Here is a 20,545-nt window from a genome sequence, read left to right on the forward strand (position 1 = left end):
ATATAAACTTCCTCTTCATTATATAGGAAAGGTAGTTTAAAATTGCTCTGATTTACAAATTATAATATACAGTATTATATTCAGACTAGACAAAACATTTTTTTACGCCCTTTGTGTTAATTGTTTTTTGTTTTTTTTCCATTACTTCTCGATAATAGCATTGACATTATTTTGAAATGAACACAGATTATAAAAATGCCGTAGATACTTTTCAATGATGTTTCTATTAAATTCAATCTTTTTCTTTTATCCCTTCCAACATCGCTATATTTAATTGATAATTAGATTAATATTAGAAAAGTATTCGGTCTCATCATTGCATATAATTTTTCCACTTTCATTTGTATATGAAAACCAACCATCATTAGCAGCAAGTTACATTAAAGATTGAAAGTTATTTTGCATAACATTCTAGGGAACGAATTTCCCTTTTCAGATACAAATGCTGCATGAAATAATCTCCATCCTAATTTTTCTTTAATATGGTATAAAAATATATTAAATCAAAAGAAAGTTATTTTGAATCCAAGTCACCCAGAAAAAAAAAAATATTGAAAATTACTGCTGCAATTGTGGTGGAATTTCACCGGTTTACTAAATCTGCCCGATGTACGGGGAGGGTCACAATGCCTTGAAGAGGCTAGCCTCTCAAAACCCCTCAGGAATTAAGTAGAATACGGCTATATTTTAACAAGTTTATTATAAAAATAATCATCTAATATGAGGGAAATACAAAAATAAACCTTTACTCGACATTCAAAAGAGACACTTGACTTGATGACCACATGCGTTACTTGAAAAAAAACTAAGTCTGCACCGGACTCAAAATTAAGCAAAATTAATTAATCTTTTAGTAAGTTACCTCGATAAACGGCATACCGAGGCCTTTTTACGTAATTTACAAGACTACACTGATCCCCAATCACAAGGATCGTTTAAATATTCATAGATACAAATTTTACAGAACACTAGCAAAACCTATATGGAAACCGACCTGGGTACAATAGGGGGGGGGGGAGAGAACAATTAAGGACTTACTTCAACTGAGGACGTCGGATCAAAGAGGCAGAGCTGGTCTCTGCACCCCCCGACGTCACCTTGTTCCCGCGTTTTTTCTGAACCTAAACTTCTAGATGGGATTTTTTCATCATGTTACAATAAAATGACATTAAATTTCTTAATCATAAATTACAAATGGTCGATTTCTTTAGCCTCAGCGCCTCCCCTACCAGGCGGTTGCTCTCTAGGTTCTAAAACATTCTCGTCTTGAACCACATTCATTCGCCCGCGAGTTCTCTCAACCCTCCCTCCACGTAGGTGGAGTTAAATGGCGGGAATTTCGAGTGATCAGTTCGAAATTCCCGACAGCAATAATCCCAATTCCCTGTACTGAAAAACGGTGAAATTACAATAATCTTTATATTTTTTTCATGATTAAAATGCTCTTTTTAGCGTACCAATTTATAGAATTTCTTATTTTTTATACTATATATTTTCCAATGAACAAGCATTTACAATAATAATAATAATAATAATAATAATAATAATAATAATAATAATAATAATAATAATAGTATGGACTTTTCTCTAAGTTTTGGTCATTCAATAGTTAAAAGTTGTTTTCGCCATTTGGGTTCATTTTCTTTAAAGGGTTTGCTTCTCAATTGTGGCAGAGGGAAAGGAAAGTCACCTCTGAAAACCCAGCGTATATTTACTCTTAAGTGTATCTTTAAAGTTCTAAAGTTAATCCAAATATCACCGGATCCTATAATCGCAAGAGCCCGTAAATATCGAGGTCGCTTGTTAAGACACAACGGAAAAATTGCTCTTCGTTTCAACTCCTAAAAGCATGACATAAAGGCCATTGGAGGCCGTAGGAAGCGGAACAAATTCGGCTGACGTCGAGAGAAGGATTACAGTGTTGAGTTCTGGATGTTTATTGCGTTCCATCTTCATTATCAGTCCTCTAATTTGTAATTTCACCATCGAGAACGCCTAGTGCTAATCCCTGGTTACGGGTGCGTTCTTTAGACATGAGTTTGATATGGGCGAACGTTGCTGGGTGTGTTCTTTAGCTATGAGTTTGTTATTGGCATGTTGCTGGGTGAGGGTGACTTCTTTAGACATGAGACTGATACGATCGAACGTTGCGGGTTAGTTCTTTAGACATGAGTTTGATACGAGCAAACGTTGCGGGTTGGTTCTTTAGCCATGAATTCGATACAGGCGAACGTTGCGGGTTAGTTCTTTAGACATAAGTTTGATATGGGCAAACGTTGCAGATTAGTTCTTTGGCCATGAAGTTTATGGGCGAACGTTGCGGGTTAGTTCTCTACCCATTAGTTTGATACCGGTGAACGTTGCTGGGTATGTTCTTTAGCTGTAAGTTTGAAATGGGCAACCGTTGCGGGTGTGTTCTTTAGACTTAAGTTTGATGTGAGTGAATGTTGCAGGTTAGTTCATTATGCATGAATTTGAGATAGGCGAACAGTGCGGGTATGTTCTTTAGACATGAGTCTGATACAGGCGAACATTGAGGGTTAGTTCTTTAGAAGTGAGTTTGATACGAGCGAACGTTGCTGGTTAGTTCTTTAGACATGAGTTTGATATGTGCGAACGTTGTGGGTTAGTTCTTTAGACATGAGTTTTATATGAGTTAACGTCGTGGGGTAGTTTCTTTAGACATGAGTTTAATACAGGCGAATGTTGCGGGTTAGTTCTTTAGTCATGAATGTGATACAGGCAAACGTTGCGAGTTAGTTCTTTAGACATGAGTTTGATATGGCTTAACATTGCGGGTTAGTTCTTTAGACATGAGTTTGATACCGGCGAATGTTACGGGGTAGTTTCTTTAGACATGAGTTTAATACGGGCGAACGTTGCGGGTTAGTTCTTTAGTCATGAATGTGATACAGGCGAACATTGCTGGGTGTGTTCTTTAGACACGAGTTTGATACGGGCAAATGTTGGGGGTTAGTTCTTTAGCAGTGAGTTTGATATGGGCGAACGTTGCGGGTCAGTTCTTTAGACATAAGTTTGATACGGGCGAACGTTGCGGGTTAGTTCTTTAGACATGAGTTTGATACAGGCGAACAATGCAGGTTAGTTCTTTAGACATGAGTTTGATACAGGCGAACAATGCAGGTTAGTTCTTTAGACATGAGTTTGATACAGGTGAACATTGCGGGTTAGTTCTTTAGCTGTGAGTTTGATATGGGTGAATGTTGTGGGTTAGGTTTTAAGCCCTAAATTTGATACGGGCGAACATTGCGGGTTGGTTCCTCAAACATGAGTTTGATATGGGCGAACGTTGAGTATCAGTTCTTTAGACATGAGTTTGCTACGGGCGAACGTTGCGCACTATTCCGTTTCAGTGAGGAGAGACTTCGTCTGACGATTTACGAATCAAACACAATATATAATGATATAAAATGCTTATCTATATCTTGTTCATGAATAATGTATCTTAGTCAAACTCAGGATATTTTAGAACCCAAAGTTTAGAACGTTGGAGCCGTTTTGAGGTCTGCATTTGTTATGACTACGTTGCTTCGCAAAATGGGGATAATGTAGCCACTTTCAGCTATTTTAATGCAATAACAGACAACGAAATTAGAAAGTAAAGCCAGTTGAGGACAAGTCGCCTGCTTACTTAAGAAAATCGTATTTTCTCAATTTCCGAGGCGGACTTATTTATTATTATGATCTAACAAGTAAAGGTATTATTATTATTATTATTATTATTATTATTATTATTATTATTATTATTATTATTATTATTATTATTATTATTATTATTATTATTATTATTATTATTATTATTATTATTATTATTTGTGGAGAATTTTTTATCGAAATGTTTGAGTGGGAACTTAGTCCGGGAAAGTCTCCTTATGACAGTTACATAAAGTTCAACAGGGGAGGATAATGAGCACTTACTCTCGTGGCACAAACGCCCTGCTAATACTTTACTGTCACAATTTACTAACCTTCACTCTTAAATACAAAAGGGGGAAATTTACTGTCCAGAGGCCGGAGAACTCCACACATGAAAATAAGGTAATTTATGGCCTACTCTAGCTTTGTCAGGTCTATAGTCATCTCACTCTTAGGCTCTGTTCCGACTCCGTCCCAGCTACCCCAGCGAGATGCTGGACAGGTATTTTACGTTAATGTAATTAGACAAAACCCAAAATGGGAGCAGTGATGTAAAGTACTTTAAAAGTTTAAAGATAAGGATCTTTACCTTTGAACCAAATATATTAATGCAAAGTTCCTCGCTGTTACCACCTATAGACTTACTTAGGTTTACTCTTCAAATATTGGGTATTCTGTCCCGTGATCAAATATTCACACTTTTGCACATTAAAATAAATGAAGGAGCAAAAATACTAAGGAGGTTTAATTAACCTAATATGGATTTATTCACAAATTTACATTAAAAGAAAACGGACATCTTAACAACACAAAAATATCATGAAAGAAATTCAAATTAAAAGCAATTCAAAATAATGAAAAATGGTTTAATAGACACGTGGTCTGCAATAATGAATAATCAAAATTGGGTCGGACACGTGGCCCCTGTGACCCAGAGACTGAGCTAGTCTCAAACGCAAATATTTATATCCAAGAAAAATATATACACAATCCCACCGCACACAGTCCGAATAGTGTAAAAGCCAGTTATTCTAAGCAAGTTAAAATTAGTCTAAGCTAAGAAAAAATGGGGGAATAACTATGGCCATTGATGTAGTACCTGCACTCCTTTGAGATTAGTCCTATGCCCGTGATAGCTGTTGACCTGGTCGCACTTTGCACTCTTTATGGGCCCACCCCAAGAATCCTCGTTTGTGGCAATAGGTTCCCAGGTTCCACTCCTTCACTGTCTCCAGCCGGCAGCCACAGGACTCCTTGGTGAGTCACGTTTTGGAAGAGGGGATGAGCCAGAGGTGCACAAGTTCACTGACAGGCAGGTCAGTTGGTCATGGCGACTTCTGATCGAATGGGCCCAACACTAAGGTCGAGTCGAGGGAGATCACCTGGTTTCACCTTTCCAGACAGGTGAGGAGCATGATGCCCACGGATCCATTGGGGGTGCCATATCGGGACTTCAGGACAGGGCAATATATTGTTGCAAGGAGTGCAGAGGAGGCAGGATTTTGTACTAAATACTTTAGAGAAATCTTGCTGCTCTAAGGGAGTTTATATATACAACAATCCTACCTATTCTGGCTTGCTAAAAGTTAATAGTTTAAATGATTAATCAGCAATGGATTGGTGCGATGGGCATACATCTTAAAATTAACAAACCTTAATTGGTATTGAAAAATAAAAGATGTATTAATTCAGCAGTATTGAAAATTATATCAAAATTCAATCTCAATTCAATTTAATCTCGACCCACGCACTTTAAGGAAAGAACCAACATATGCCGGGGTTACACTAAGGCCCTCTGTTGTGCGTATCTACGCTGTGACGTCACGAGCATGGCGTGCGCCAGTCAACAAGTTTCAATTTAGAATAGTCCACCCTATGTTCGGTTAAAGAAAACCTGATGTAGGAGAGGACTTTTAAGGGGTAGCTATAGTATTATTAGAAGAGTTAAAAAAATACGATTGAAAGAAGAGGAGTGAAGAAAATTCTTCACATTATTATTTCCAATGTGATTATTACTTTGCACTGGGCTATGTAGCCCAAATTCATAAATCCATATGTCATAATAGTCGAGACGGCCGCATATCTTCAAAAGAATCCGGATGGCAGTGAAGATATTCTTCAAAGGCTTGTCAATCTCTTTTGACATCTCTAAACTCCTATATTAACAGACGCCGTACCACAAGGAAATCGCAAACTCGGTCAGGTCCTACTTCATTCAAAAGTACTCACCAGACGACAACAAGAAACAGTCCTGGGGTCGTTACAGTTCGCTGCCGTGATGGACCTAATCCTGAAAGCAAGGCCCAAAGATGCCAACAGTGTCTGGAGAAGGAACGCATCCAATGCTCAGAGAGATCGTCACAAAACCCCGGCCTTACTGTGGAAGCAGTTCTAGCCGTGGTCCACTGCCAAGAGTCTATCAAACGACGTCCCTCTTCAGTACCCTCCTCCTTCCGTGACTATTCACACGGACGCCTCGGAACAAGGTTGGGGAGAACACTCCTCTTCCAAGAAAGTGCAGGGTCAGTGGTCAATCGCATTTCAGAAGTTTCGAATCAATGTTCTGGAGGCTATGGCAGTGTTTCTGACTCTGAAGAGACTATGCCCAAAGACGAAATCACACATCAAATTGGTCATCGACAACAACACAATAGTGCACTGTGTCAACAGACAGGGTTCCAGATCTCCTCAGATCAACCATGTAATTTTAGCCATTCTCTCTTTAGCAAAAAGGAGGAAATGGCATCTTTCAGCAGTTCACCTCGAAGGGGTTTGCAATGTGATGGCGGACGCTCTTTCGAGATCCAAGCCTAAGGAAACAGAATGGTCTCTGGACATAGAATCATTCTTCTTCATTCTGGAGCAAATCCCGGAACTGCAAATCGATCTCTTTGGGATGAGCTTCAACAAAAACTTCCTTGATATGTAGTACCAAATTTAGGCTCGGGAGCGACAGGAGTGGATGCGATGTGTCTGGATTGGAACCAGTGGTCTCACATCTACCCGTTTCCTTCATTCAACCTCCTACTCAAAGTACTGAACAAACTGCGGACTTTCAAGGCAAAAAGAAGTCTAGCATTCGTGTATATAGATATTCTTGTAAAGACTCATTATTAGCCTACAATTACATTATCAAATAAAGACATGGTCCACAATCTAGATAATTTTTTTTTCTTCAGATATAAAAAAGTACATTTCTAAGGAACAAACCTACGGGGTGCACTTTGATAACGATACAATTTTAACTTCAACTAGTCTGCTGTGTTCCTTAATGAATATTCATGTGTACTGTTTCTTTTTCAAATTAACAAATTGTACAATTTATGGATATATTTACTCAAATCTGCAAGTTTCTTCATATCTAATAAACTAATCTAGAAGATAGACTTTACAGATGAAACAATTTTACTCTGTCTAATATACTGTTCTCTGATAAAGATTCACTGCACACTTTCTCGGTCAAGTGAACAAATAGTCCAAAATCTTGATTGGTTTATTCAGATATACAACTTTGTGCATCTCTAGGGATCAAATATCCAAGATGTCCTTTGCGGAAGAAATATTTTTATTTGTTCTGGTATGTTATGTACCTTGATGAATACTCACTCGTACTGTTTCTTTGTCAAGGGATCTAAACATACTTGACCGAGTTAAACATTTTTTTTTTCTGCAAAGCCCAACTATTAATTCCTTATATATTTACAAAGTTATAAATCTGAATAAATAAATCCATATTTCAGACTATTTTCCCAATATCTTGATTTATTTATTCAGATCTAACACTTTGTGCATGTTTAAGGAATTGATCCAGACGGTGTCCTTTGCAGAAGAAAATGTTTTTTGTTTTCTGGTATGCTTTGTACCTTGGTGAAGATTTACTTGTATTGTTTCTTTGTCAAGGGACCATAGCATACCAGAGCAAGTCAAACTAGTTTTAACTGCGAAGCTCAACAATTAATTTATTAGATATTCACAAAGTTATGAATCTGAATAAATAAATACAGATTTCATACTATTTTCCCAATATCTTGATTAACTGTTCAGATCTACAACTTTGTGTATGTTAAAGGACTTAATCTAGAAGGTGCGATTAGCAGAAGAAAATAATTTCTTTTTGTTTTCTGGTATGCTTTGTACCCTGGTGAAGATTCACTTGTACTGTTTCTTTGTCAAGGGACCAAAGCATACTAGATCAAGTCAAATTTGATTTTTCTTCAAAGTACTACTATTAATTCATTATATATCCGCAGAGTTATAGATCTGAATAAAAAAAATCCAGATTTCATACTATTTTCCCAATATCTTGATTTATTAATCCAGATCTACAGCTTTGTCCATGTTTAAGGATTTGGTCTAGATGGCATGTTTTTCAGAATAAAATATTTTTTGTTTTCTGGTATGATTTGTACCTTGATGAAGATTTCCTTGTACTGTTTCTTTGTCAAAGGACTATAGCATAATAGACCAAGTGAAACTTGTTTTTCTCTGCAAAGCCTAACTATCAATTCATCATATATTGACAAAGTTAAAGATCTGAATAAATAAATCCAGTTTTCAGATTATTTTCCCAATATCTGGATTTATTCATTCAGTTCTACTACTTTGTGCATGTTTAAAGAATTAATCTAGAAGGTGTGCTCTGCAGATGAAAAGATTTTTTGCTTTCTGGCATACTTTGTACCTTGTTGAAGATTCACTTGTACTGTTTCTTTGTCAAAGGACTATAGCATGATAGCCCAAGTGAAACTTGTTTTTTCTGCAAAGCCCAACTATCAAAATTATAGATCTGAATAAATAAATCCAGATTTTAGACTATTTTCCTAATATCTTGATCTATTAATTCAGATCTAGAACATTGTCCTTGTTTAAGGATTTGATCTAGAAGGTGTCCTTTGCAGAAGAAAATATTTGTTGTTTTCTGGTATGATTTGTAGCTTGGTGAAGATTCACTTGAACTGTTTCTTTGTCAAAGGAGCAAGTCAAACTTTTTTTTTCTGCAAAGTCCAGCTATTAATTTCTTAGATATTCACAAATTTATAGATCTGAACAGATAATTCCAGATTTCAGATTATTTTCCCCATATCTTGATTTATTTTTTTAGTCGTACAACTTTGTGCATCTTTAAGGAATTAATCTAGAAGGTGTGCTTTGCAGATGAAAATAGTTTTTGTTTTCAGGCATGCCTTGTACCTTAGTGAAGATTCCCTTGTACTGTTTCTTTGTCAAGGTACTATAGCATTCTAGACCGAGTGAAACTTGTTTTTTTTCCTCTTTCCTTTTTTCTTTTTTTTTCTTTTTTGCAAAGCCCAACTATTTATTTTTAGATATTAACAAAGTTATAAATCCGAATGAATAAATCCAGATTTCAGACTTTTCCCCATATCTTGATTTATTTATTCAGATCTACAAATCTGTGCATGTTTAAGGAATTAATCTAGAAAGTGTGCTTTGCAGAACAAAATACTTTTGTTTTCTGGTATGCTTTGTACCTTGGTCAAGATTCACTTGTACTGTTTCTTTGTCAAGGGACCATAGCATACTAGATCAAGTGAAACTTATTTTTCTCAGCAAAACCTAACTACCAATTCATTATATATATACACAAAGTTATAGATCTGAATAAATAAATTTAGGTTTCAGACTATTTTCCCAATATCTGGATTTATTCATTCAGATCTACAACTCTGTGCAAGTTTAAGGAATTAATCTAGGTGTGTTTTGCAGATGAAAATATTTTTTTTTCTGTCATGCTTTGTACCTTGAAGATTCATTTGTACTGTTTCTTTGTCAAAGGACCATAACTTACTAGAGCAAGTCAAACTTGCTTTTTTTCTGCAAAATCCCACTATTAATTTCTTAGTCAAAAAGTTATAAATGTGATGAAATAAATCTATATTTCAGACTATTTTCCCAATATCTTGATTATTTATTCAGATCTACTACTTTGTGTATGTTTAAGGAATTAATCTAGGTGTATTTTTTTTTATTTTTATTTATTTTTTTTTTTTGTACCTTGGGGAAGATTCACTTGTAATGTTTATTTGTCAAGGGACCATTTATACTAGATTGTCAAACTTTTTTTTTTTCTGCAAAGCCCAACTCTTAATTTCTTGTATATTCACAAAGTTATAAATCCGAATAAATAAATCCTGATTACAGACTATTTTCCCAATATCTTGATTAATTGTTCTGATCTACAACTTTGTGCGTGTTTAAGGAATGAATCTAGAAGGTGAGCTTTGCAGAAGAAAATATTTTTTTTCTTTATTTTCTGGTATGCTTTGTACCTTGATAAAGATTCACTTGTACTGTTTGCCAGCAGACCATAGCATACTAGAGCAAGTCAAACTTGTGTTTTCTGCATAGCCCAACTATTAATTTCTTTTATATTCACAAAGTTATAAATCTGAATAAATAAATCCAGATATTAGACTATTTTCCCAATATCTTGATTAATTGTTCAGATCTACAATTTTGTGCATGTTTAAGGAATTAATCTAGGTGTGTTTTGCAGAAGAAAATGTTTGTTGTTTTCTGATATGCTTTGTACCTTGGTGAAGATTCACTTGTACTATTTCTTTGTCAGGGGACCATAACATACTAGATCAAGTCAAATTTGTTTTTTTTTCTGCAAAGTCCTACTACTAATTCATTATATATTCACAAATTTTTAAATCTGAATAAATATTTATTCAAATCCACAACTTTGTGCATGTTTAAAGAATTAATCCAGGTTTGCTTTGCAGAAGGAATTTTCTTTTATTGTTTTCTGGTATGCTTTGTACCTTGGTGAAGACTTACTTGTACAGTTTCTTGGTCAAGGGACCACATGCCACAGCAAGTCAAGCTGGTTTTTTCTGCAAAGTCCAAGTATTAGTTCCTTATATTTTCATAAAGTTATAGATTTTAATAAATAAATCCCAATATTAGAATATTTCCTAATATCATTCATGATGTATTTATTCAGATCTACAACTGTACATGTCGACGAAATTAATCTAAAAGATGGGTTTTGCCGAAGAAACAAGCTTGACTAGGTCTAATATGTTATGTTCCCTTATGGAGATTCACTTGTACTGTTTCTATGCCAAGTGAACAAATCGTCCAATATCCTGATTTATTTATTCAGATCTACAATTTTGTGCATGTTTAAGGAATTAATCTACACACTGTGGTTTGCAGAAGAAACAAGTTTGACGACCGATGAAATCTAATCGATCACCTTTGCATCAATAGGCAGAGGAGGAGATGATGATGATGATGATGTACCCTGATGAAGATTCACATATAGCTTACTTTTTTTTTTTTTAAGAACATCTTTTAGATTGAAACTCATGCACATGAAGCACATGAATTGAATCTACTGTATTTGAGATGATAAAAGAAAACAATTCTCAACAGTCACACACACACTATAATAATTCTTTACCTTGCTGTTATCACAAAATCTTAAATGACAGAGTCTGTGACCTCTAACGTGACATATACTTCACTAATGGGCGTTCACAATATTTTGTCTTAAATACGAAAATAATCTTTTATTCTAATACTGCGGTCAGCAATAAATGCATGATGCATATGTGCACTGACATATTAATTATTTTCTATTCTGATGAGGGGGTAACTTGAAAACAGAGGTGGTAGCTTGAAACCGGTTTCAAAGTAACCACCCACCCTGTAATCTGAAACTGGTTTCAAGTTAAGGGGGGGGGGGGGAGGGGGAGCGCCTTGAAACCTTTACACCGGGACCATGCGCGGTAACTCACCTTATCTTATTCAGCTTATATGTTTAACTGTTAGCCCAGTTCCATTTTTTTTGCTAAAGGGGATTGTTATAGTGGGTGTCCATCAGATTACCGTGAATAAAGCGTGGGACCAATGCAAAGACAATGTTAATACATTTTCATCTGTTCTATCCATCTACTATGGCATTTCCCCAAATTTTTAGGGGGTAGCCAATATCGAAGGAAACAAGGGGGATTTGTTTCCTCCTTGCCTGATGAGGAACTCAGCCAAGTTTGGTTGGTACTGCTAGGGTACCACAGCCCACACTCCCCCCCACCCCATCTTCCTCCATAAGTGAAGCTTCATATGCTGACTCCCCTACTGCCACTGCCTAAAAGCTGTCACCATAAGATGACCCAAATTACCAGCAGGGCCTGTCAACTGCAATACAATTGCTCTCCATTCATTTCTATTCCTAGCAAGCTCTTTTGTCTCTCTCACATCTATCCACCTGTCACCTATGGCTTTCTTAACTCTATCCATCCAACTAGACCTTGGCCTTCCTCATGCACTTCTCCCATCAACTCTTGCATTCATCACCATCTTCAGCAGAAGACCATTTTCCATCCTCTATATATGGCCAAACCACCTCAACGCATTCATGTCCATTCTAGATGCTAATTCATTCCTCACACCAGTTCTCACTCTTATTACATTGTTCCTAACCATATCCAACTGAGATGCAGCAACCATACTCCCAAGACACTTCATCTCGAACACATTTAATTTCTGCCTCTCCATCACTTTCATTTTCCACAAATCAGATTCATTTATCACATTAGGAACAATCACTTTACCATACAGAACTTTCTACATTCATTCCTAACACCCTACTCGTTACCACTCCCTTCACTGGCGCCCCCACGTTACCTCTTTCATTCACAGACGTGAATCTGCTACCACTCCACCATTTGCATCAACAACAGAACCCAAGTACTTCAACTGAGCCACTTCCTCAAGTAAGCCTTTATTCAGCATGACCTTCAATCTAGCAGCCCCCTCACTTTTTGGGTACCTCATACCCTTACTTTTACCCACATCTACTTACAACTTCCTTCTCTCACATACCCTTCCAAATTCTGTTGCTAATCAACACACCTCCTCCAAGTTTGTAACCAATAGAGTATTATCCACAAACAACAACGGTATGACCTCTCACTCATGATCACTCTCATCTATCAGTTTCAATCCTCAACCAAACACTCAAGCATTCGCCTCTCTTACAGCTCCATTAACAAACAAATTGAACAACCATGGCGACATCACACATCCGTCTCAGCCCCACTCTCACTTCGTTCCCTATCCTAACACGCGCTTGACTGCCTATGTATACTCTTCACTGCTTAAAACAACCTTCCACCAATTCCATATAACCTCATTGCATTCCACCCCTATCAATTCCATCATAAGCTATCTCCAGTTCCATAAATGCCAAATATACCTCCTTACCTCTTACTAAATATTTCTTGCATATCTGCCTAACTATAAAAATCGGATCAATGCTTTCCCTACCTCTTTTAAAGCCACCCTGTACCTCTAATATTGCTTCCTCTGTTATATCCTTAATTATATTAATTAAGTCAACCATACATGTTTCCAACCACACTCAATAAATCAATACTCCTAGAATTGCAACATTCATATCTCCTTTACATTTGTATAGTGGAATAATACACACTTACACACCCAGTCCACTGGCAGCATTGACAACATAAAACATACATTAGATAATCTCACTAACTATTTCAGCACAGTCACACTTCCTTCCTTTAACATCTCAGCCCTCACACCATCCATAACAGGTGCTTTTCTGTTCTCATCTCAGCTAATTCTCTTTTGTAATCTCTCTCTCTCCTCATCTCCCATCACTGACACTTCAACACCTGCAACAGCAATTAAATCGGCCTAAATATCATCTTCAACATTCAGCAACCTTTTTCTCACCTCATCTCATTTCAATAATCTTCCATTTTCATCTTTCACTGACTCTTCCCTCCTCAATCTACCCTTTCTAAATCCTGATTTGCTTGTAATTCTCTCACTTTGAAACAGTATAACAGATTAAACAGCCCAAGGCACAACAGGCAGGCAAACCATTATCTTGGCCCACAAGTCGGACAGAGGGCAGAGTTATATCTGATAACATGGTCCCTAGTCAGGCACCCCACCAGTGCCTCAACAACAGTCATGGGCACTTCGATGGTTTGCCCGTGGTTTCCTCGTCTATGACATTATCTACACTTGGGATCGCCCCCCATACCACAAAATTAGTGATGGTGTCTGCCTGCTGTGCATTTGCCCCTTGTGTGGAAGGGGTTTTACTCTTTTCACCTATTTCCAAAACTTTCTATTCTCTTCGTACAAGTTACCCAACCCTTGACCCCATCTACAGTCAGTCGCCCTCTTTGCCTTGGCCTTTCATTTTAATTCCACATTTTTCTCTTTATCTTTCATGCTTCTCTATACTGTTACTCTGCTGCCATTCTTCAAAAGCCCTCTTTTCTTCTCTTCCACATTCATTTCACACTCCCTATTCTTCCTCATACTATCTCCAACAAACCTCTTACCTCATACATCACTTGCATGGCTAACATTTTTTTCTTAACTAACCTCCACTCCTCTTTTAGATCACCAGTTTCTCTCACTTTCACCCTGGCATATACCACTTTCAACTTTCTTTTTTATTTACTTTTTATCTCTGTTTTTAACTCTATACCACCTTTGCTGCCTACCTTTCACATCCTCCCATTCTTATGTAACTACTAATTTTGCTTCAAACATAAATTATAAGACATACTGGTAGCAATAGCATACCCCTTAACACATTAGTCCAGCAGATATGTCAAAAAGATGTTCACTTCCGGAAGAAAGCATGAAAATTTGTATACAGGGGTTTTTAAGTATGCTGAATCCATTTCTAACCGGATCCACGCTGGCAAACCAAGGGGTCCTACTCAAAATTAAGAAATCCAAAATGGCCGCCCTGCGTATTGCCGATTTTGCTATTTCATCAGAACATTGGTTCTTTTTGACCTAGAAACATGATCTTAATTTAGATATATAGGTTTTAGGGTCAAGGAATGCAATAAGACTCCTTAAAAAAACATAAAATGTAATTTAGAACAAAATTCAAGATGGCTGCCCTCCATGCATAATGCAAACCAGTAAACTATTTGTCTATTCAGCATATAACTACTTTATTCACCTTTTCACTGTTATTAATAGGTTTTGGGACAAGAAATTCAATAAAGCATTTTGATTCCTATAATATGTTCACCAGTAAAAAAATCTAGTTACAGTTTAAATAAATTTCGATGAACAATTGAAAGCAATATTGTTCTTTCTCGTAACGCACAAAGAATAGAGATGTACACTTGTCATTTTCTTTTTATATTGGGAATATACATTGGACAAATGGTTTTACTGAAACAGTATTAAGATGAAAACAAAATATTGAAATGTTTTATAAATTTCAAGAAATATACTTAATCTAATCTGTCAATGGCCTCTTCACATTGTCCACCACAAAAACACAGCTGTGTGCACGGGAGGCTTGCTTTAGCACACTGACATCTTCCTGTGTACCGTTTTTTACAGGCACACTTAATGAGTTTTCTGCAGCCCTTTGATGCTTCTGGCAGGGTACTCCATAAGGGCACCCACATTCTCTCACTGTCAAGTGTCCACCCCCACTCAGAAGGACTCGGAAGTGTTGGACTGGCTTCCAATGCCTGACCCCAAATGTATCCAGCTTGATAAGCAGCACGCTTTACATGTTGTAGAAGTGCTGCACGTGACAGTGGGATGTTTTCCAGCTTCCGATTACAGTAGGAGAAGAGATGCTTCCTAGCTTTATTTACATCAGTGAGTTGCGATGTGCGAGAGTACAGCAGAACCACATATCTTTCAAGTTTCTTCAGGTCCGCTTCTGTAACTTCACGTGGAGTAGCAGACAGTCTTTGAAACACTTCAGTGATTTCTGGAAATGATTTCTATACTTCCCATGCAGTCTTCTTACCGACAAAGCTAAATGAAGACACCGTGTCGCATCCTGATATGGCATGCATGAATGAGAGGCCTCTGCAGTAATCATTGCCAAACTCACTAGCTATGACATGTGCTCCAATATACCGAAAGTGAGTACCATGACCAAATGCTAGCCAGAGTTCACAATCTTTCATGCTCATAGCAGTCACAATGGCTAGAACTAAGACATCTGTGTCAGTCGCATGCACCATAATCCTCTTCATGTTATTGCTGTAGGCATGGAAGCAGTGAAGCATCATTCGGTAGTCTGCTTCTTCATGAGTGCATGGTTGAAGCCCAGAAACATCAAGTGTTGAGGAGGAGGCAACATTTTGACCTTTTGTTGTGACCAGCATCTTTCCGAGCACTGTTGATTCAGATTTGATCACATTGGCTAGAAATCTAAAGAGTTCCACCTTGTTGCTGTCAACACGCAAGAAGCTTTTCCAGTTGTGAGGAAGTCGTGTTTTCTTAGAAACCTGAAGAGCTTCTCCGGTACCTCGATGCTCTCTGGTGTGTGCTTTAAGACTGTCGTCCTTATAGGCATCCCACACAACATCTACTCGAGCCACATGTTCAAGTTGCCTCTTGAGATAAGGAACAAAGACACACTCTGCATAGTCTTTAAATGTTTTCACATTTGTTTTAGCAGTCTTGGGATCCAATGTGTTGATGAGAGCTGCCCCATCAAATATCTTCACATCCACATCAGGCATGTTCTGTGGTCGTTGGGCTAGTGGTTCTAAACACTTCAGTAATTCAGCTTTTTCTCCAAGTCGCATCATGTTATTTTCAGCCAGCGACGGTGGCCAAGAGTGGTTCTCATGCTGGAAGATGTCCAATTCTCCATTTCGTGCTTGGCAAGAGATGTACATTCTGGAAAATAGTTGGAGGTCACTCTTCATGTTTGCCAATTTATACTTCTTCATTGAGGGCACCTTCCACTCTCCAGACTTGAACAATTTAAGATTGATCTTTGGAACCGTTTCATAGAGTGCCTTCTCCATCTTCACAAGTCGGGAATCAACAAATGTTTTGTACTGGTTCTTTCCTATTTCCTCTGCTTCTGAGATGTTTTTGATGACTTCATCAGCCATGATGACCTTTGTGTCTAGTGTTAGGGTATCAGTACTCGTTTCTGTGAAGGGATTACCTAGATCATTCATTACATCTATCACGCTTTGTACATCTTATATTTAGCCATAAGATGCTATGTGCCACACAGAAGAAAAACTTTTAACTAGATTGATATTTGCATTACCAGCAGAAAGCAGCTATTTTGGATTTTGCTCAAAATATTATCTTATGGTATTTTAGTGTAACTCATTGAATTCCTTGACCATAAAAACCTATAAATCAACACCAAGATCATGCTTCTATGTCAAATAGAACCAAAGTTCTGATAAAATATAAAAATTGGCAATACGCAAGGCGGCCATTTTGGATTTCTCGATTTTGAGTAAGACCCCTTGGTTTGCCAGCGTGTATCCAGTTAGAAATGGATTCAGCCTACTCAAAAACCCCTGTATGCAAATTTTCATGCTTTCTTCCGAAAATGAACATCTTGGCCATTTTATTCGACATATCTACTAGACTACATGCTCATCTTCCAATCTTCTATCACCCTTCTTGTTATCAACACTTAATTCATCACTGCTCTACCTCTCTTGTACATATATACTTATTTATATCTCTCTTAGTCTCCTCTTGAAAAAAAGCTAAGACTTACCACCAGCTCTTGTTCAACACATATCTAGCAGTCATTCACCACTCATTTACACCTGGTATGCCATAATTCCCTATGACACCTTCTACCTCTCCAGCAACCACTCTGGCATTTAAGTCATCCAACACAACTATATTCTTTCTTCTACTGAGTACTTCAACACACCTAGTCAACTTGTTACACTCATTTTTACCTAGAATACCAGTTCCCAATGACACCTACCTCTCCAGCACCACCCAATCTGGCATTTAAATCACCCAACACAGATATATTATTTCTTCTACCGAGTCTTTCAACACACCTAGTCAACTTGTTTCTCTCTTTTTTACCTGGCATGCCATAGTTCCCAATGACACCTACCTTTCCAGCACCCACTGGCATTTAAATCACCATTCAAAACTATATTATTTCTTCTATTGAGACCTTCAACACACCTAGTCAACTCGTTCCTTTCATTTTTACCTGGCATGCCATAGATCCCAATGACACCTTTTACCTTTCCAGCACCCACTGTGGCATTCAAGTCATCCAACATAACTATATTATTTCTCGGTAAATTGTACTGTAAATATTAGATAAAGTAAACCATAAAATACTGTAACGTAAACAATAAAATACTGTAATGTAAACAATGAAATACTGTAACTTATGTTTTTAAACAATTTTCTTGTAGTTACAGACATACAGTATGATGATGAAGGGAGACTAGTTAGCCTACACCAGGAAAAACTCACTGTCATCGGCAGAGATGACTCTTGATGTGGAAGGCATCAGTGAGTCTGGTACAGACGAAGGTTTATCTTGGGAGTCATGTGATGACAAAGGCATTACAGAGGATTGGACTGGTGCGATAGACTGAGCTTTAAAAAGATTATCTAAGGAAGTCTACTTTGTTTTTCTCTTCCTTCCATCATGAATGACGTAGCAATTAGGTAATTGCCTCGTACACATTTATGGATACTTTAGTAACTCTTTCAAAATTGGCGTCCTGGTTCTCAAAAAGGGTTAAAGTTCCTGAATTTTTTAGAAAGTTTCAGCTAGTAACTTAGTATTAAGCTTCTTTATTGGAAGTGGCTCATCTTCGCTGCTATCTTTATCCTCGTCCCTGCACATGCTCCAACTCCATCAAATCTTCATTTGTCAGTTCTCCATGACACTCAAGAAGTTCATGGAAATCTTTCTCCTCCAGGTCAAGTTCAAGTTTCTTACAGATGTCCCTGACATTATTTAAAATTTTGGGCTTTCGTTATCTTCATGGATAACAGTAAAATCATTAACAAACTGTGAGGTAAAATACATCCACACGCCATTCAAGTTACAATTAGTAACTTCTCACCATGAAGCGCGAATATTTTTCACAGTCATAAATATTGTATGACTTTTCACAAGTTTCGGAGTGTTAGGGATGAGTTTTCATTGTAAATGCCTTCAGTGCCTGCCTATTTGTTCACCACATATATATTTAAAAATTGGCTATGACCACTCGGTCCATGGGTTGAAGAAGAGAGGTAGTATTTGAGGGCAAATAAATTACTTGAACATTGGGGTGGAAGTAGTCTTAAGTGAGGAGGATGGCTAGGGGCATTATGTAAGACTAAGACAATCTTAAAAGGGATATTATTTTCATGGCAATGCGATTCAACTTTGGGAATAAAATGATGGTAAAACCAATCTTAAAAAATAGCAAAGGTAACCCAGGACTTATGGTTGATTGATTGAATGTAATCTTTAGGCCCTAAGCCCAGCACTGGGGCATCAAAGGCCATTCAGTGCTATGTAATGCAAATAAATCTAATCATACCCATACTCTCACAACATTTGGTATCATTTTAACTTATAAAACCAATCACACAACTTTCATACAATACATCTAAATGCAAAATAAGGGATTAAAAGGATTAAAAAAATGAACTAACATTAATTAATGCTCCTGATATAAACCAATACTCTGTATAAATTTTTTTTCTTAAGTTCAGGGTATTACAATTTTCCCCCAGTATATATCTTAAAGGTTTGTCCTAGAGTAAATGTGTACTCCTCTGAAGATTAAAAATAGGACAATTGACAAAAATATCCTTAATATCTATTGACACTTGACAGGTATTACAAAGAGGGGCCTGTCTCCTCTCCCCAATCTTCATTAAATAATTGTGGGTTGCATGTGTATGGCTAATACGCAGTCTAGTTAAAATGATGACATCACTTCTACTTGTAGAATTACAAGATGACCATTTATCCAACGATGGGTGGATTTGTTTCAATTTTGCATTCGGTCTGTTCAGACCATCGAGCCTGCCACTTATTCTTACAATGAAAATGGATCTTACTCTTCTATCTTTGTAAGGAATACTTATGGAGAATGGGTTAAGTAGACCTGAAGCTTCCTTATCTACTCGTTCACTCCCATCCACCCCAACATGGGCAGGGACCCAACATAAGTGAACGCTGATATTTTTCCTAGGCTGCAGATGTACTAAGCAGTCCTGCACCTATTGTACTAGATGATGATTGAATATCCAGATATCGGGAAGAGAGCTTTTATTTATGCTTTTGAAAGGCCGAAAATTTGCTGCGCGATACACCAAGAGTGGCTTGCAATCTCCTGATGCATTGGCACCCAACATCAATGTTAAGTTGTCCTTTGCAGCTTTGTAACCCAGCATAATCTTCTCCTTGCAATTGATATACGTTCTCAGTGGCATTTTTTTTTTTTTTTTTTTAACAAAAAAAGGCTGGTCTTATTGACATTAAAGATTTACTGCAGAGTGCAAACTTTACTTTCTATAATTGATTTTAAATAATCAGTAATCTTTTCAGCATTCTTCTTGTCCGCACTTGCTGCTTTGCCAATAATGGTAACATTATGTAAATTAGCCCTGTTTTTTAATCTATAAAACCAACCATTGCTTTGTACAAAAGACACAGCCGATACCTCATCTCCTGCCTTAGCCTTCCCATCTTTGTAAAGCCTTCCAGCCCTTTCTTGAATAAGCACCACAGACTGAGGTACCTTCCTTTGTTTCTGATGCTTGATCCACATGGCGAGGAACTTTTCCATCTCATCCATAAACTTTCCTCTTTTTTTATCAAACAATGGCTAAAGTCATTGGTAAGTCACTCTTTACATGTTCCATAATACGGTCCTTGTTCTTATAAATCGAGCCAATTATTAACTGATTTACTTGCGATGCACGCAACATTTGCCATCATCTCGCCACTATCTTTTTTCTTGATAATGGCTACTTCCATTTCCATTGAAATGGCATGCCTTTTATTTACACTACTATCAACATCATTGCACTACCACTATCAATCTGCTTATCAGCCATTGTTAATGTTTTTGTAATTTAC

Source organism: Palaemon carinicauda, chromosome 6 (assembly GCF_036898095.1).
Source record: "Palaemon carinicauda isolate YSFRI2023 chromosome 6, ASM3689809v2, whole genome shotgun sequence".
Lineage (NCBI taxonomy): Eukaryota > Metazoa > Arthropoda > Malacostraca > Decapoda > Palaemonidae > Palaemon > Palaemon carinicauda.